Source organism: Euwallacea fornicatus, chromosome 21 (assembly GCF_040115645.1).
Source record: "Euwallacea fornicatus isolate EFF26 chromosome 21, ASM4011564v1, whole genome shotgun sequence".
In the NCBI taxonomy this organism is placed as follows: Eukaryota; Metazoa; Arthropoda; class Insecta; order Coleoptera; family Curculionidae; genus Euwallacea; species Euwallacea fornicatus.
This window is the reverse complement of record NC_089561.1, coordinates 3,059,757-3,078,096: the sequence shown is the minus strand read 5'-3', so window position 1 is coordinate 3,078,096 and position 18,340 is coordinate 3,059,757. Positions and strand designations below refer to the sequence as shown.

Genomic DNA, 18,340 nt, shown 5'->3' with positions numbered 1-18,340 from the left:
GTGTGGAGGGTGATCACTTCTCCAGGCAATTTAGAACTTCCTCGGAATTCTGTTCTGAGGCTACTCCCGTTTTTACTCTGTATTAATAATCTCCCTTTTGTGAGTGCCTCAAGGAGATTTTTTTTGCTGATGACGCCACTGGTTTGTGGCATAGAAAGTGTGCCCCAAGAAGTGATTGGTGATGACGTGGTTAGCAGTTTCAGTAAAAATAGACTCTTGGCTATCTGGGTCCACATCAAACTTAAAACTAGCAAGCGTTTGCAAGCTCTTAATAAAACATTTGCAGCAACATGCCGTGCTCTGGGGGTGATTTCCAGAAGTTTTTTTACAGAAGTTCCATTTTGCACTGATTGTGAATCATCTCCGGCATAATATCTGCTTTTGGGAAACCTGAAACTTAACAGACACGCTTTTTGTGTGATGTACAACTTAAAAATTACTGTCCCTGATAAAAAATCGAGGAAAGACTTTAGCATGTCTTTTTATTTTAGAGCCTGCAACAGGGAGACACAGATCTTCGATCATCTCCCCCTGCAACTGAGGAGTATTGCGGCTTCCATTGAATCATCTCTACTTCTTGCTAGAGCAATACTTCAGCGATAGCTGCCAGGGTAATATAAGTTTTTATTGCATGAACAATATAGTAAAATTAGTACTGGACAGCGCACTTGCTCATCAGTATTATTATGCAAACACCATTGAAATCATCAAACTAACAAACCCTTAACAAGGCCTGCAGGCAAATAATTGCATATTCTAATTACAAACTAACTGCAAAGTTACTACAACATATAAACTGTTTCAACAACAAACTTGTTCATATACGTTTTCATTGCATTTCTGGAGTTTGTCGAATAATTGCCAAAAAGTTATGTTGGTTATAAAGCCAGGCAGAAAGTCCCATGATGTTGGTCCAATTTTGATATACGGTAGGCTGCCGTGATAACGACCATTAATGTTCAATATTAAGTCGGAGCATGTAATCTACACCACATGATCAAATGGCTAATAAATTTTCCATAATGTGAAAAATACTTACATGATGTGAAAGAACTTTAAAAAGCTATTAATGCGTGTCATTGATGAAAACTAAAGAAGATGCTCCTGAGTATACAGAGTTCGTCTTCGGATGCTATCACAACTCTCATGCGGAAAATTACAAGTTCAAAGTATTTTCGAAGTTCGTATTTTTGTTTTCGGAAAAATCTCTGACATTGTGAAAACACTTTCAACTTGACATGACTTCCGGTTAAACCGGAAACTAACCCCTACTTCATTTTGTTTTAATGGAACATGGCAGCTTTTTTAATGAAAATTGTTTTTTTTGGCAAATAAACATGTTTCATAATACAATATAATACCATTTCTCAGCAGTTTTTGATTTATTGATTTATTGTAATTTTTATGACTTTTTCGACACTTGTAGAACTTTACCGAAACTCATTTAACTACAAAACTGTTCGACATAAATTAATACAATAAATCTCAATTTAATGAAAAATTAATATATTTTCATAAAAAAAGAGTTAAGCAAAACATTTAATAAAGCTTTTCAAGAAAATTTATTGAAACTTCAAATTTTAAATCCAAAAAAGTTGTTTTTTTTAATAGTACCCTACAATGATTTTTACATCGTTAGATTGGTAAAAAAATGAGCAAGTACACTTTACATCATAACTATTAAAAAAAATTATAGTTTTTGAGTAAATCAAAGAAAATTGCATAGGTCATAGATGTATCGGTGCACCTTTATATAATCAAGTCGTTTGACATTTATTTTCTTCGCATATTTAGTTTTTTTTATGTCAGGTTTCTTCCGCTTAAAAAAAACAAAAACTTCAAAAATACACGAAACTTGTAATTTACCATGCACGGATAGTGTCAGCTCCTAAAGGCAAACCCTGTATACTCTTTTTTTTTGTATAAAACCTGAGTTATCGGATAAAATGTAAAATACTAAATTCTCTATAGGGGAAATTTGAACTACACTGGCTTTCATTTTAAATGCACCATCCAGTAATAACAATAATTAAGTCTTGCAATTTTGGCAAAATAATGCTTCATATCAAAGTATCAAACGATCAGAGTATCAGCAAAAAACACAACATTTATTAATTAAAAAGTTAAAAATGATAGACATTACCTCGTACAGTAATGTGAGCATGTACAGGGTGTTCGGATTTGGAGTGTTTTGACAGGAAACCCCAATTTCCCGGCTAGATAGGGAAAAACTAGCACACATATGAAGAGCTCGATTTATGAAAAAATATTAATGAGGGAAATCGTATTTCGACATTTTTACAGTTCACTGCGCTAGAGGGTGCCTGTCAAATTTCGGTCATTTGCAAAATTTCTCATAACTTTTTTTTTTATTTATGAAAATATTGAAGTAAAACAAAAACATTCTTAAGACAGTTTGCCGATGCGATTGCAGTGGCGTGCTTAATTTTTTTTTACAACATGCCGTTTTGTCAAAAACCGACATAACGTTTTCATTTTAAATGAAAATCACAGTCAGATATGGCTTCAAAAAAATGTCCATTATAAACCATTTTCAATTATGTAAGTATGTTTATAGTTATTTTCCTGTCAAAACACTCCAAATCCGAACACCCTGTAACGTTCATTGTATGCTATGCAAACAATGATCAATATCCTCCTGGAGCATTTCATTCAATGCAACCCCAAGATGGTGTCGTGAGTTATCCAAATTGTTTGGAGTTACTTATGAATTTCGAAAACGGCGCCTCATCATCTCCCAAAGATGTCAGATAGGTGATGGGTCTGGTGACCGTGGAGGCCAAGCCAGCATATTCAATTTCGCTTGTCTCAGGTACCTTCGAGTAATGTTCGCAATACGCGGCCTTTCACTTTTCCGTTAGAAATGCCATATGATAAGGTCTGCGTGAAGAGTACTAATGCTGGCCTCGGGACGTTGTGGCCTTTTCCCTTTCTGGCGCATATCGAGTCACGTGAAACACTCAGTGATGTTCATCTTCAGTTCAGGTCAAACCACATTCAAATTAACCGAACAAAATTTGCACGAAATAGTATAAACACTTTTTTTTACCTAAGGCTTTGTTCCAGATTTATTTTCTTAGCCTTCCCAATGAATCTCTGCCAATGTTCCTGACGTGCAGCGACCATTGATATTAATATTTAAGCGCGAATGTTACACAACACGTGTAGTAAGCCAACAAAGAAAACAAAGGGAGTTGTAGGAAATTTTAATCAAGGCAACGAGCTTTGTTTTGCCCGTATAAATGATTCTCGGACAAATTAAACCCTGCCTGGGTTGTAAACTATTGACGACAAAATGAACTATGCCACTGTGAATTCTGCTATTCCAAGTCACAAAGCACACCGAGTGGTCCTTTTCGGAAATAGTCGATTTGCATGTCCATGTTATGAAATTCTTTGTGCAGGTTTTGCAACAATGGAGCTGCTGTTGATAGTTTTCAATACAAATGTCGTGCTGAAGAAATCAAAAATGCAAAATTCACTTTTTAGGACATTCATTAATTAAGAGATTGAAGTGGCAAAAATTGCTCACCACGGCGGAGTTGTTCAGTTTGGTTTTGCTTAGTCATATAAGTTCTCCTTCGCGATATTTGATTGCAAGGGGGAGGGCAATTCGCCACGAAGGTATTCCCTACTTGCCCTTCTTTACAAATGAAAAATAATAAATTTCTGTGAGAAGTATCCGGAATATCTTCGAAATCTGATCTTCTGTATTCAAACCAAGTAGTTCTTCAAAAATTGGTTTTTAATTTGAGAATTTCCAAACTTTTTTTTTCCACAAAGGCATTGGCAATTTTAGTAAAAAGGTAATGTTCGTGTAGACATTAAAATAAAGACAGAGCATTGGCCAGTTTCATGGTTTTCATGTAAATTTTCGTCAAGGAAAAGTTGCCGGGCTAATAAACGGTCTTAACAAGAGACTCCTGATACGTCTGTGAATTTCAATGAGATGAGTTTTATTGAATGGGTGAAGAGACAAAAATATATCGTCGTGTCTAACCTCATTGGCGTAGTATAATGACTTGTATAAATTGTAACTATAAAAAATTAGTAAAATCTCATGTCGCAGATGCGTCCTTAGTTTATGAACAAGACAAAGCATGATTTCTGTAATTATCGACGTGATTGAAAGATCGGTACCTGGAATATATTGAAATTTCTGTGGTTTCCTCGTGCAACAAAGCAATATGAAATTAAAGAAATAGTAATAGCAATGAAATAATTATTTAATTTATTGAATCGAATTACTTTTGCTAGTCTTTATTTTCTGCCGATTATCCTCTCCTGAAGATCCAATATTGAACATATTTTAAAGTTTTTACTCAACTAGATCCACCCCCAAGCAAACTCTGCAAACGAGACATTTTCATTTAAAGACAAAAATTACTTTTTATGATGCCAACAGCCCTGGGGGTTGAATAATATAAATTCCGATTAAAATATAAAGAAAAAGCGTATTAGAAAAACATCCCCTGGGGCGCGTATCCAATATAAAACATTTTATGGAATAAAATTTCAGGTGTCGTAAATTCCCCAAAGGGACAGGATATATGGACGACCTTTTCAGTAGAAGTTTTAGAAAGTCGGCCTCTGTATATAAATTTTCTGTCCAGAAAGTTACCTTGTAACAAGGGGAGATGAAGGTATTGTTAGGTGACGTATTCTTTGTTGGAGATGTTTTACATGCATACTAACCCAGTTCTTTCAACGTGAAGGGGTTAGAAGGGGCCGAGAATTAGGGCGTAAACACCCCCCTAACATTGAGTTGAAAATAAACATCTCTGGGACATATCGCGAGGCTGTTTCAATCAGGAATCAATTTTGTATCATTCAATATCTTCCTTTGAGGCCTTATTTTGCTGTCGCCATTTCTATGCATTTTAAAGAGAATTTCCTCGATTGAAGTACATATATGGATGACTGATATAATAAGGGCGACATCCATCATTTTTTCTTATAGGATTGATGAGAAATTCATATCCTATAGTGTAGCAGGATAATTGATCTTTATGATTGATTCGGCTTATTGTGAAGAAAAACTCTAATACATAATTTATAGAAATTTCCATAATACCATACCATTTTCGGCACCAATCATAGCAGCAAAGAATTTGATTGACCCCTTTCTGGAGGTCTACTCAAAAGAGGGAAATATATCGTTGTGACCCAAACCCCAGTGACACAATAACCGTTTTCCAATCGAAATGAGTGTGACATTGCGTCAGCCCAACGATTTCCTTTCAAATGGAATGACTTCGCAATGGCGTGACGTGCTTCCTATACAAAATTTTATGATGGCAGGGCATAATTTGATTTTTACCAGCAATGACAAGGAGTGATATATTTTCTTTGACTACCAGGGAACATTGAGCGGAGCAAACAACTTGGAATAATGCAGATAAACAAAGGAAAAATTGAGTTTCGAGGAAGAGGCTTGATAGCTACTGGAATGTCACTATTATTGCCTCCGGAATTATAGTGATCCTTCCCAAACAGTAGAGAGCCGGACAGCAGAGGAGGTTCATGGAATTGCAGAATAAGTTCGTGTCTACGTTTTGTTTACAGCATTTTACTATAGTTGTTAAACCTGCAGAGAAGAAAATTTTGATAGTTTGCAACCAACTCCTCTTGGATTCATAAAAATACCATTCGGAATTTCGCAATGCGATACCTACACCACTGATTATAAAATAATAATATATATAATAATAATGCAGTTCCAATGGCGTACGCCAAGTTTCAGGAGAGAAGCAATGATCTGAACCTCGAATACAATGAACGAAGTTTATTTTTGGCCTCATAATTTCTTCTCGCTACGCCCTTGAGTTTTATTCAATTTTAGTTGCTAAAGTCAATAAAGTACAATATTTTTTTATTTTGATATTTTGATAGTGAGATACTTAGACATGCGCAGACAAAACTGCAATATTTAAGAAATTTTAGATACAATTATTGGAAGAAATCACGGTAATCTTGGCTATACAGCTACCTAGGTAAACTTCAGGGAGTGATTCTACACATCAAATAATGCTACGAAGAATGTATGGTAGAATATTTCAGAAAACTCTATCCCCTTCGAAGAAATTTCATTTTTTAATTTATGGAGACTTGTCGTATTTTACGATCTAAATGCCCCCCTATTTGCTTTCGTGTTGCCGCCAAAAATTCCAATAGTACTCTTGGAAAGCCACTGCAATTTCCTATTTTAGACAACCATTGCGAGTTCATCATGTTTGAACTTTGCTGACTTTTCGGAGGTCCGAGCGTAAATATTTGTTACTTCTTTCTTTTTGTTAAATTTTCAACTGGCCATTGCTCCAAAAGATTCCCCATCTTAGACAATTTCGCAAAAACATCTACAACCAAAGTACCTTTCTACCGTGGTACCTTGAGTTACTCTTAACAAGGTGAGGAGAGTGTTATTTATTGAGAACCACTTGCACAGAGAAACCTGTTAACGCAAATATTGAAAAATGTTTTATAGAAAATACTGCAAGTTATAAATATTGTTCAAAATGCTCTTGTTCGCACAAACACAACATGCACCTCCGAAGAATGGTCCGGATGGCGCGACTGTTCTCTCCTCTCCTTTCACCTATTTAGACACAACTTCCACGTATTCTTTGCTCATGTTCTTCAACCGTGTGCACATTATGTTTGTGCACAAGTGTGTTAAACATACCCTCAATTTTGTACAAATACCGTTTTTCTTTATGTAACCGATTTTTAATAACTGACACCCCCTCACTCTTTTAAAAGTAAGGTAAACTCAAACAACGGTACCACGGTGAAAAGGTACTTGGTTGTAGATCTTTTTCATGAGGTGTGAAATGGTATAAGATGGAGAATCTTTTAGAGCAATGGACAGTTGAAAATTTAACAACAAAGAAGACCCTGAAAGGCCTTTGACAAATCAGCAGACTGTAAATACAATGAATCCATAATGGTTGTTTTAAATGAGAAATTTAGGTGGTTTTCCAACGGCACTATTAGAATTTTTGGGGCGACAAAACGGAGGAAGATACGGGGACATTTAGATAACACAGATCAAAAAATGCTATTTCCACGAAGTGGGCAGAGTTTTCCGAAATTTTCTACCTTATATTTTTGGTAGCATTTGATGTATACCAGGTCTACCCGTATAAAATGAGCGCTATTTTGTGAAAATAAAACACCAATCCAAACATAAACCCTATCCTAATACCTTATTCTCTTACCCCCTGCATTAGTCCCGCTTATACAATACCTAAAAGTATAAGTAAAAATATAAAGATTTTGTATATATATAAAACACCAATTTTAACAAGGAAAGAAAAAAAAATTATTCAAAATATTGACCATTGCTTTCTACACATTTTGACCACCTTTCTGGCAATTTATGGATACCACGCCAATAGAAATGTGCCTCTTTGGCATCAAACCCAATTTTCTACTTCTTCGTAGGAATCGAAGTGCTGCTCAGCCAATGCGTGTCCCATCGATGAAAACAAATGGTAGTCCGAAGGAGCCAAGTCTGGTGAATACGGCGGATGGGGTAGCAACTCCCAGCCAAGTGTTTTGACGGTGTCCTGAACCGGTGTTGATTGTGTGCAGGTGCGTTGTCATGGCGCAAGCGTGTTTTCTGGCCCATCCTGATCGTTTTTCAATCAATGCACTGTTTAAATTAATCAATTGTTTTCGGTAGCGAAGAGAATTAACGGTTTCACCAGGTTTTAAAAGCTCGTGGTGCACCGCACCTTTCTGATCCCACCTAACACACAGCATTGCCTTCTTGCCGAATCGATCGGATTTTGTAGTCGATGTTGATGGTTGTCCCCAATCAACCTATGATTTTTTCCGTTTAGGATCTTGAAAAAAATTCCATTTTTCATCTCCAGTAACAATTCGATGCAAAACTGATTTTTTTTCGTGCCTTTAAAGCAAAATTTCACAGGTGTTTTTTCGGTTCTCCATCTGTCTTTCATTAAATTCATGCGGCACCCATTTTCCACACTTTTGGATCTTTCCCATAGCTTTGAAACGATCAGAAATTGTTTGTTGTACAACATTTAACATTTCTGCCATTTGCTTTTGACTTAAAGTGTCATCTTCATCCAATATTGATTGCAGTTCGGCGTCTTCAAACTTTTTTGGTGGTCTGCCACGTTCTTCATTTTGCACATCAACATTGTTATTTCTGAATCGCTGAAACCATCTTTTGCATGTTGCTTCTCATAAAGCATAACCACCATATGCCTCGACAAGCATTCGATGCGACTCTGCAGCACTTTTCTTCAAATGAAAGCAAAAAATTAATGCTTTCCGCAAATCATCATTTTGTGGTGCAAAATTCGACATTTTTGGCACAATGAAATAATATATTGTTATTTGTTCAAGGACTTGATTTGTACTAAATATGTTTGTCAATTTGCATACCACCCAAGCAAACAAAAAAAGGTTTGTTTACAACAAATGCCCTTTATCGAGACATTTATATTCTGACGCTCACTTCATACCGGTATACCTGGTAGGATCACCTCCTGAAGTTTGCCTAGGGAGTTCAGGAACACTCTGTATATAGTGCTCTAAGTAAGACGGTGCCTAAAGAAAATTTTATCCCTCTCATTGCTTGCTTTAAACTGAGAAAAAAACTGATGATCCTGAATGTAAATAATCAATGTAAACCCCAAACTTGACCCAAGATAGTTATAATCTATGTCATTTGTCCGCTTGTCGAGACTTTAGCGTTGGACTTTGCATGATGTCGCTTAATTTGCGGACAACACGATAATGAAACAGTTCGTTTTTATCGTGATTAATATTTCCAATTCTTGTTTCTGGAATATCGTCATTAATTTATAAATTTTAGTTGCATGTCATGTAAAAAAGAACAAAACGACCCCGGTTTAGAGACGAAAATGTGAGAAATGTCGAGGAACGTTAATAATTGTCCAGTGATCGGAGTGATCGAGAATGATGATATTTTTATAGTTAGTTGCAAGTACACCATATGCTGTTAAACTTTAAGCCAAAGAAAACAGATTAAATTTGGAAATCTATTATAGTACCAAAATAATGATGTGTGGACAATGAAATCTCGCGATTCAATGACTTTGCATGAAGGAAATGACCCAAAATAGCAACAGAAATGCTATAAAGTTTCAGCAGTCAATTTTCCAAATGACAATGAGAACATTCCTTATTCTGATGTGGTCCCCGTTGAGGGCTTTACATTACCGAAAATATGTGCATTTCCCGGCCATTGGAAAATGGAATTGCCTCGTTCCGTGTTGTTTAATTGAGCCTCCGATGGTGTTTGTCTCTTCTGCATCATAGAACCCATAATAAAGGATAATAATAAAGTGAATTTAAAATTTTAAATATTTAAAAGTAAATTAAAGATAAAAAAATGTAATGGAAAGCTCTGATCTCACATGTTTACTAGCGCCCATTGATTGAAAGCTTTGCTATTAAATTTTAGCTCAGGTCCACACTCAGGCGTAACATTAAGTTCTGGGGTGAAGAACGGCCGCAGATTATTTCGTTTAAAATCGTTTTATTCTCGGCCCTCGAAGCTCTCAAAAGTACTTTAATAAAATAAGAGGTAAAATAAGGAGCCCTCCATATTGAATTTTTGGGTCCCACCTCCGCAGAGAATACTAAATGCCTGTCGCGCGAGAATTCGACTTTATATTGTATTTTACAGAAAGAATATTGTGTGGCATGGCGAAAGCTTTTTCCTTAAAAGAAGTTCATTCAGCTTGACATAACGCCCTCATTTGAAATTTAGGAGTTGTGAATTCTGGCGGAAAATGGTTATCGACTTTCCCGACGGATGTGCACATTTTTTCGATTCAATGCAAGAGCCTTGTTGACATTTTGAAACGTGCATGCATTCGAAATGGTCCTTTTATGCGGAGAAATTCCATAGTTTCAAAGTTTAGAAATTACCAATTTATTGCGTAGATTTCAACTGCCAAACTTGGTTTACTGTCTCCGCTAATCTGGAGCTTTGATGCAGAACAAATAAATCTATAGGCGAACTGGCCAGGCCGGTCAAATATTTTGATCGTCAGATAATCTAATTAGATAAACTTTACCCGGAAAGAGCGAGTCCTTGGGGCATTGCGTGTGAACTGCGAACTGAGAAAACTGATTTGCCTGGAACGATTATAATGGAGCTGGGTTATTTCGGGACGCGATATGAAATTTATGAAGCATCTCTGTTATGATGGAGGCTTAATAGCAACTGGAAAAGAAAAAACACGATAAATCGCTTTTTGTTTATACATAGAGGACCATAAGTCCTGCATAAATTCGTTAAAAATTGAAGGAAATATTTTTCATGAAAATGCTGGAACACGTCAAATATTGTTTTCATTTGTGCATTTTTTGACGTAATGGACATGGATACAGGATTATCCATATAGTAGATAAATATACTTTTTCACTTTTTTCTTATGGACATACATATCGTGACGTTTTTGAGTTCTTCGAGAAATTCAGTACATTTTTTTTAGATGGATTGGACGGAGGGTGCAACTAGACTGACCTGCTAGACCGCCTGACCTCTTCCCTATTAACTTTTTTTGTGCGGTTATCCGAAACATGAGGGGCATCCAAATGGGCCCAACACTACAGAGAAGAGCTAAGACATAAAATTACTCAAGAAGCTCAACGAATATTTCCTCAAATAATAACAACAGTTGTTGCGGAATTTTAATTGCGACTTCCATACAGTTCAAACATATAATACATCAGATTTATAATGGTTTATATTGTTATTTTTTAAGTGATAATGGGTCTATCGTCATCTCTTTTTTTTATTTTTTCGAAAACCCTTTTTGAGACATGGATCCATTCCAAGTATACTTATGCCTGAGTATCTATCACGCACTCCGAGCGGTTGTTTAGCCTATATGCTGACACAATCTTTTTTGCACTTTATGCCCATTTGTTGACTCCATTTGTGAAAAATGTTGAAAGCCATACGGTAGGAATAAAAATGTCTTTTTGTAATATCGTAAATATGGTCAGAGACAATTTAAGACTCCACAAAAGCCAAATAACGAAGAGTCGAGGGGCTCTTACATATTTAAATCAAGCAAATACCTACCTTACGACTCGCAAAGGTAAATACACAACGCAGATCTAAGCGTAACTCTAATAATACTGAATATTATAAATAAAAGTAATGCATTTCGGATTTATCATTATTCTTGGATTAAATTTTTGTAGAATTCAGGAAAACATACGCTAATATTAAAAAATTACTTGAACTAAAATAGCAGTTGAAAGAAATCTCCGAAAAATAAATGTTGAATTCTTGATAAACATTAATACTCGTATGCGCCTAAAGAAAAAAATAAATACGAATCCCAAAATTCATCGATTACTCGAAATGTGAGTAAAGCTCGATCGTGATTTCGTAGATTAGGTACAAATTATCGAGGATCTAGAGGCCGATCATTTAAAAACTTACCGCCTCTGCCAGCTCTGGATTATGAAAATTTGAGAAAAATACTGAAACACTCGCCAACTATATTTTTAAGGGGGATGAATAATGGCATTAAACTTAACTCTCAGGAAGCGAAGCATCCCAGAGACATTATCGATGAAAATATTAAACAGAAGGAATAGTTTTTTAGTTACAGTTTATTTGTTAATGATTTTCCATTAAAATGAATTACGAATGGTTGGATAATATGCATTTACAATTTTCCAAGTGGCTACATCCGAGTTTCAAACATACCGGTTTTTAATGATTTTTCCAAGCTCAAATGTTGAGATTGGCGATATGCAGACGAGCAAAGAGAAACTAAAGCCAATTTTGAAGCATTGATTGCTCTCAATTCAAAAATTTTAGTTTAAACATGAATAACAAAATGGTAAATTTGGTTATTTGAAAAAAAATCAAGTTCAACTACCAATGTTCTATTTTCGCCGATAATTTTAATGATGTCCCTACGAGGATACTCCTTGTCTTTGTCTCTGGAACTTGGGGCTTCGCCTGGGGATAGTTAAATTCAAAGCCATTACTCGTGCCACTCACAAATATTACTGACTACATCAGGACTTCTAATAAATATTTTACAATCGGGAAATGATAGGGGTGGTAAGTTTTCAAACGAACTAACCTTCCTGTAGACAGAACTATGCCAGAAATGATTGCAAATATTTGCATACGTGCAGCAAAATGTTTTCTGAAATTAAAAAACAGCCCAACGAACACCTAGTAGAAGCCAGTAATGGATTAATCCTATTAACCAAGGATACTCGTATTGATTGTCACTTTTCTAATGTATTTACCCTGACTCTTAATTAATTATTTAATCGATACTCACGCCTACTATTCATTAATCTACAAATTCTTTTAATGTTGTTTTTTCAGTTTAACTTACCAAAAGCAAACGAAAAACCCTAGAGCTAATCCACAAAACATCCAGAACCCACGCACTCACCACCGCACCTAAATCAGTATTTGGGGCTATTTTAGTACTTTCCAAATGAGAATGTCAACGGCGCATTCAAAGTAACACGAACCCGAGATGAATATTTACGATTTCATCGCGATTTCTTCGGGAATGGGTGACCGACGCCTGTGTCCGGTTTAGCACGGAGGTTTCGGAGGACTGAGCGACGTCGCGACGTCGTTCCGTGACGCCGTAGGCGCGCATATTCTTCATTCTTCTCCGGTTTATTTGACGATCCCATCTGCAACATTTTGTCGGTATTCGTACTTTTCTTTTGGTTTGCTTTGGCAAGTGATCCAGGGGCTAACGGCAAACATGCATGAAAACGAGTTGCACGCAATAAGAATTTTGCTTATGATTTCGTTAGGGAGAGGGCGATGAAAAGTAAAACGAGGAGAATGAGGAAAGTGTGTCATGACGGTTACTCTTTAAGAACGACGGGAAAACACGTTTTTGTTGACGCTTCACTTGGGCATACATGCCGAACTTTATAGACTCCTATAAAACAAATCTCAACTCAACCTATCGGAAGTGAGAGCTCATTCGTTTATCTGTAGATGATGCGTGTACGCTGGGTATAAATTTCAGGCCCGTAAAACTAACCTTTGGCAATAATCAGGAAAAACTAGAAAATGAAACCTGGAATTACCTTAACTGCTCAATCCCAACAGGTCAATTTGCGTTAAAATTCGCCCCTCCCCTAACTCTCAACTCTTCCACTGGTAGTAACCTCTGTGCCTTCTGTTATAAAAAATTTGACTTCCTATGTGCCATCATCGACTTCTTAAAATCTCCTCTTGCTGGGAAAAGAGGGGTGAAGGTGGTGAGGGGGGAGGGGCGACCCTCTCTCCTTCCTCTTCTTCTGCGCTATATTTGACATGGGAGGCAATATTTGATATTTTAGTATTGCGCTGCAGCGGTTATGAGCTCTTCTTATGTTGCATGGATTTAGTTATGAAATGGTGTGGATTCGGGAATTATTTAGACAAGTAGACGTGGTGACGTCTGCACTCAAATAAACGTCTTTGGCTTTTCTAAGTATTTTCAGATTTCGAAGCTGCGAGGTACTACGGTTCTCGTTTTACCGATCTCGTGATCACGCAAAATCTCTTTCGCCCTAAAAATCTCTTTAGAGATGTGAATTCGAAGATAACACTAAACCACTTTTGGGGGCCCCCCAACGCGTTGTATAGCTTGAAAACTGGAGTCGAACTCGAAAATGTTACCCCAATATAAAACCTAAAACTAAATATATCGAATTTGAACTGTAATTCTAAAAGTTCAAGTACTAACCCAAATGCTCTTAGAAAGTGCATCAATCGTCAATATTCCGCTCGCATCCCTCAGGCTCTCCTCAAACTTCCTACTTGGGGTAAGAAGTTTTCTGGGTTCAAATCCTGTTTTCTATTATATTGAAAACCTCCAGGCAATTTGCAGACTTTAATTGCAGTAACTAATTAAAAAGAAATGAAGTACTATTTTCCATTGTTAATTTGACGTCTTTTTTTCTCTTTATTGTCGAAACAAAGAGTAATTTCGTCGTTTCAAAGACTGTACCTGCACCTATGAAATTATGTCTAACTCGAAAATTAACAAAGAGACCTTTGTAGGTAGAATTTTATTGTATGAAATATCCATGATGATTAATTATTACAAATACTGACACACAATTTTTCCCATTTGTTCTCAACTTATTTCTCTTTGAATTACTGTGAGCGCATAATTCAATTTCTCAGCTCAAAGCAGTATTTTACGAGTTTTCTCGGCAAAGTATAAAAGTTTTCTAGTCTGAACTGAAATGCCGCAGGAAAGTTCCCGGGCAAACAATTTTTGCATCAATTTAAGCCTTAATGCTTTGTCCTCGGTTCCATTCTGCTTTGACTTAAAATAATGCGGTCAACTCACATGGCAGAATGAGGTCCTTTCAGAGAAGATCTCGATGTGGTAAGGGGAAATCGATCAAGTAGGAAAATACATTTTTACGTTATAACGTCAAACCTGCTTGTTCAAAGTAATTTAATTGGAAAACTCAAAGAACACAATATTACGTTTTTTCAAAGCAAGCTTTGTGCCGGGAATACACCGAAGGAAAGTTTCACTAAAATTGTTCCGAGTTTCTATTTTGTTCCCTTCTCGCGGCTTTATTCCGCATTGCCTATGCAAGAAAAGTGGGCTATATGGGGTTTCGAGTTCTGGGAACAAAAGTCATATTGCATAGCTGAGGAGATGCAATATGTAAGTTTCCTCATTTTGTTGCAAGCGGATTATGACACAAAGGGATGGTTGTTTTGATGATGTGCTTGTTCCACTTTCGACTTTTCAAATTCAATATGCAATATACAGTTAAGTAGCCTGCTCAAATATTCCATACGTCTTGGAAATCAATTTTGTGTCCCAAACGAACTTTATACAAGAGTGTAGTTCTCCTGTTCTTTTCGGCGTCTTGATCAGCTTAAAACTTTTGTCTATCGCTTAAAAGTTTCAGTGGGGTCAAGATGTTAGCAGCTTCTTCAATGAGCCTTTGCTTTTTCAACCGCATTAATTATTTGTATGGGAATAAGATTGTTTTGAACTTAATTAACGCTTTCTGTGGCTCGATTTCTGGAGCGTGACGAAACTTTCAGGACTCATGGAAATTATCCACCACCAAGGAACTCAAGTACTCGCAAACGGCTGAAATAATAGGGATATTTCGAATCCTCATTTAGAATATTCCTATACTTGGTGGATGCGTGGTTCTTCCCTTGCATTCACGTAACTGTACTCAGCAGCACAGAAAAGAGAACATCCCGTAAAAATTGTTTTATTTAAGTAATTTTTGGCGTGCATGTTTGTACATGAGAACACAGAAGACGACGAAATTTTCAGCCATATTTATCGATGTATTTACGAGTTATCACGAATTTTAGGTTTTCTTTTATTATAAAACTTTCAATAAAATATCAACAATAACACTGCAAAATATCATTCATTGATGGGTGGGGTGCTTAGAAAGTGCTTTTAGATTAAGCAAATATGGCTAGACGCAGAATGCAGCGAAATTTTCATCAATTGAGCGACTTTGGAAGACGCCGATTGGTGGGGCTACGATAGACTGGTCGGTCATTTAGGGAAATCGCCACTAAACTGAATCGTATTGTCAACACTATAGTGAAATGTTGTCAGACCTGCTTCCAAGAAGAGCAAACAGGCAGAAGGAGAAATACTGGACGATCTTGAAGAACTACAAAACGCTAAAATGGCCGCCTCCAAATTATGGATTTTTGAGGTTCGTCTCGTCGATGACGCTGACATATCAGTGGTTTGCTGATCGTGAAAGGCTCGTTGGAATTCGAACCATTTGTCGCAGGATATGAAGTTACGGACTGATTTCCTGCTGTCCCCATCTTGTATTACCCCTTACCTTAAATCATCGTCAAAATCGACTGAGGTGGTGCAGAAAACGCATATATTGAAATCTGAAATGAGATAAAATCGTATTTAGGAACTAATTCAGATTCTATTTGGGTATAGATAATAGTCGGGCAAGAGCAAGAAGATGACGGGGTGAAAGATGGAATCCTCAATTTACAATACATAAACGTATCCATCAGACTGTTGGGTAACGGTTTGAGGTGCTAATACATATGGTAGCAAGTCCCCTTTACTTTTCATCAGAGGCAGTATGACGGCCCAACGATACATCCAAAAAGTCCTGAAATGTCATCTCGTGCCATATCTAGAAACTCTTGTTAATCCAGTTTTCCAGCAAGACAATGCACGACCACATGTGGCTAAAGTAACTATGGACTTCTTTCAACAAATTGAAATCAATTTGCTGCCTTGGCCACCTCGATCTCCAGACTTCTTCCTATTGAATATGTATGAGGTACTGTAGGTAGAAGGTTGCATAATGTACCCCATCTCCCACGAACTCTAGCGGCGCTATGTCACGCCGTCCAGATAGCTTGGAATGAGGTCCCCCAAGAGGACATCAGTTACCTCATTAGATCCATGCCTAGATGTGTACAAGAATCTATAAGATGCCGCGGAGGACCGACAAATTAAAATTTTTTTTCGGTTTTTAACATTTAAATTTGTTTAATTTTTTGTTTGAAGTATTTGTTTTGGCGTAAGAAGCATACGTACCAAAAATTATTTAAATGAGACCATTTTTACAGGGTGCTCCCTTTTCTCTATCACGCAGTATAAATACAATGTAAGGGGGTAATGAAAGTTCTGCTCAGTAATGTTCTCTTTATAATTTGCTTTCAAGGCTTCGATAAAGAAGGAACTCTAACCTTGTTGATTGAATTTCGAAGTCTTCACCTTCAAGACTCACTTATTACCACCGACACAACGATAGCCCTTCTGCCTGCATCGCATTATGTGGCCACAAGGGAGAAACAGAAGTGTCTAATTCTACATTCTTCCGCTCACCTCCCTCCCCCTTCCCAGTTTTTTTTTGTATATCATCTATTATGAGAAGCTTTAATTCGATGGAAAAAGCATTCTGCAGATCAAACGCCACCAGCAAGCAACTATCATTCGGCACTGATCCTCATGACTTTTTCAATATAAAAACGAAAACTTGAGGCTGGACTGGTTGAGTGAAACTCTCCGTTTCAATTGAATTACTCGTTCTACTGTGATCTTCATGAGATATTCGTATATGTTTGCAATAGTGCTCTTCAAATATAATGGTATACACGTGCCAAGAGAATATAAGGGTTTTCTTGACTTGTTTACGAGACACAGCGTTACTATTTTCCGTTCACTGAGAGTGTTTGTCACACTCTCCTTCGAGCCAATTTATTTATGAGGTTTCTGATATGAACAGATGACGTACCATTTTTTTTCCTTTTTAATCGAGCTTTCCTTCTTGAATTTTTTTTCCCAGCTCCTTTTCCTTGCCTATGTAGAATACCCGTTTCTTAGTCGTTTCTACATGGTCAACAGCTTTCCTCGGTGCTCTTTTTATTTTGAATTTTTCGGGTCCGCTAATACGATTCCCTGCTCTTCATCATCACCGTTTTACACTCCGGCACCACTTTTGTATATCTCTCAACTGACAGCTGTTCATTGTCCGTTTTTCATAAATCGGTACTTACTGTTTGGTTGAATTTCTTAGAGTCTAAAAGGCTTTTTCTTTAAACTCGACTCTTCTCAGTTGTTATGATTTTTAGCTATAATTTTTTCCTAGATATAGCTTTTCCTCTATGTTCCGCATGCACCCACATACACCCACAAATAAACTAGCGAAGCACCTCGTATAAAATTTTCGTTTTTTTTTCAGAAGTTTTATAGTTCTCAAAATATTTAAAAAAAAACGGTTTTCGTCGATTCTTTACACTGTTTACTCTTTTCCGATAACATCACTCTTGGTTTTTGCACTGAAAGTATAAATTTCCGGTATTTTATCTAAAAGCTATTTTTATTCTCTATTTCACAAAAGTTATGTTGCAAAAGTAAGCTGCGAAATATTTTTTGTGGATTGATGAGACATTTATTGCAAAAAAATCTTGGCAAAAAAGCAGGATCCATTTACAGTGTTTCGTTGTTAGTGTGTGTAACAGTTTTGTCTGTTGCTTCACTTGCCCTTTCCCCTGCTGCAAACAAAGCAGATTTCGAAGTTGCCACATCAATTGAGCTGCTAAATTTAGTCCATGTTACTCTAGTACCCTTTAGAATAAAGCCAGAGTTTCATGGAACAGAAGGATTAACGAAGCGAATTTCAAAACATTTCCCAATAATTATTTCTAAACATGTTATATCAGATATCATTACCAGTAATTAATAATCCATCCAAATTTCATGCAGATTAATTAGATTCAATCAGACAGACTTCCAAGTTAAAGCGGATTATACAGAGTCAATATTGAAACAAA

The 18,340-nt window shown here is 36.6% G+C and overlaps 1 protein-coding gene and 1 long non-coding RNA gene across 5 annotated transcripts in view; one reads left to right on the top strand and one right to left on the bottom strand.

The window, feature by feature from the left end:
* Positions 1-10,772, top strand: part of LOC136345821 (uncharacterized) — a 49,958-nt gene extending 39,186 nt beyond the window's left edge. The window contains exons 2-3 of the long non-coding RNA XR_010733210.1: positions 492-611; positions 10,521-10,772. This is a non-coding gene — a long non-coding RNA (uncharacterized lncRNA). The remainder of the gene's footprint in view (positions 1-491; positions 612-10,520) is intronic.
* Positions 1-12,614, bottom strand: part of Ten-a (tenascin accessory) — a 340,802-nt gene extending 328,188 nt beyond the window's left edge. For all 4 annotated transcript variants that reach the window (XM_066294416.1, XM_066294415.1, XM_066294418.1 and 1 more), the window contains exon 1: positions 12,402-12,614. The gene's annotated coding sequence lies outside the window, so the exon portion shown is untranslated. The remainder of the gene's footprint in view (positions 1-12,401) is intronic.
* Between the last annotated feature and the right edge of the window lie 5,726 nt (positions 12,615-18,340).